Source organism: Austrofundulus limnaeus, unplaced genomic scaffold (genome assembly GCF_001266775.1).
Source record: "Austrofundulus limnaeus strain Quisiro unplaced genomic scaffold, Austrofundulus_limnaeus-1.0 Scaffold590, whole genome shotgun sequence".
Lineage (NCBI taxonomy): Eukaryota > Metazoa > Chordata > Actinopteri > Cyprinodontiformes > Rivulidae > Austrofundulus > Austrofundulus limnaeus.
In genome coordinates this window covers 259,238-260,741 of record NW_013952992.1, presented here as the reverse complement: position 1 = coordinate 260,741, position 1,504 = coordinate 259,238, and the positions used below count along the sequence as shown (strand labels likewise).

The window sequence follows — 1,504 nt, the reverse complement described above, 5'->3', positions numbered from 1 at the left end:
CATTAAATTCCAGTGAAATATATTTATGTTTGTGGTTGTAATGTGACAAAATATGGAAAAGTTCAAGGGGTATGAATACTTTTGCAAACCACTGTAGTCTTTATAACCATGCATGCACAGATGTACGCCAGCATATCGTGAGAGACCACATCAGTTATTGTTTTATTTATTATAAAACATTTAACAGTTACTTTCCTCTGGACCTTTCACTACTTTGTGTTCTTCTAAAAAATATTTGACTCTGACAATTTGAAGGCAGGTGAGCTTCTCAATCTTAGGAATCCATGTACTTTTTGGTCATTTGATTTTCATTTTAAAAGGAATATTTAAAAAAAAATTGACGGTTATTCTTTTTTAACTTTTTACTCCAGAAACATAAAAATGGTCTGTCTTTCTTTCCCCCTCAAACCGTATGTTTACCACTGTCTTCAAGGCAACTCAAAGCTGTCCTGTGTAACTTGCTGCAGCCTAAAGTTTGTCACCATGGATCTCATAGTCATCTCTTTGAGAAAGGCTTAATGTTTGTCACATGTTTGAATCATCAGTGATAAACAAACTTATCAGCTGGCTCCTGTTAAAGAAATATAAAACTAGTTAGCTAGCRTTTATGTATTGCATCTGCCTGGTTGGCTAGTTAGAAAGTAAAATGTGTTTATTCATCCCGCTCTGAGACTATTTAAGGTGGATCAAGGTAAATATTTTTTTAAGAAATTAGCTAGCCTAGCTTTAAAATACAGTCTGCAGTTGGCTCCAGGGAACCTACGTAGGTATAGAAAGGTTACCTTTTATTAAATAACACAGGAAAAATAAAAAATTTAACTGTTTATTAGTGAAACATTTAAGCTTGGTAGTTTTCATCTGGAAAAAATGCAAGACAAACTTGTCTTGCTCTTGCATCCAGCCTCATCGCTCAGTGAGCGATTGGCATAAACAGTGTGTTTTGAATATAAGTGATATTATAGCCTCTGGTGGTAAGATAGTTCAGCGTTGCTGTGCTTACACATAACTTACTTCTATCCATCTCGCTGAGTTTTAAAATAAAACTGGCAATGAAAAAGTCTGGTGCCTTCCTCCATGTTTCTGTCCTCGCTGCTTATTTTCTGATAGGGTTCATGTGAGCATTGTTATCAACAGCTCTACAACGAATGTTTTCACTGGTTGATGTGTGATGATGGGCATCTCGCTAAAGCTAATAGTGACCAAGACCCACCCACACCCCAACCAATAAGGTTTATAGTCAGTGAGCAGTCGACTTAAAAATAAAGAAGAAAAACAAACAGTGTTAACGTGCGTGAAAGGGGCAATATCGTGTAAAATCAACTTTTTTTGAGTTTTATATCATGTTAAAATGTTATACTCTCATAAAAACATGCCCAAAGCCTTGCTTTGACTCATTCATGCATGTTTGAGAAATCATGCAGCATTTTTAGGAAGCCATGCTGAGGAGCAAAACAACAGGTGGGGACCAGAAACGCCTTTTGGGACCAGAAACGCCCCTGGGACT

The 1,504-nt window shown here is 36.6% G+C and overlaps 1 protein-coding gene across 1 annotated transcript in view; it reads left to right on the top strand.

Annotated features, from left to right (window-relative positions):
• hmbox1b (homeobox containing 1 b) overlaps window positions 1–1,504 on the top strand; it is a gene marked incomplete at its 5' end in the record, with an annotated part of 53,763 nt that overhangs the window by 39,873 nt on the left and 12,386 nt on the right.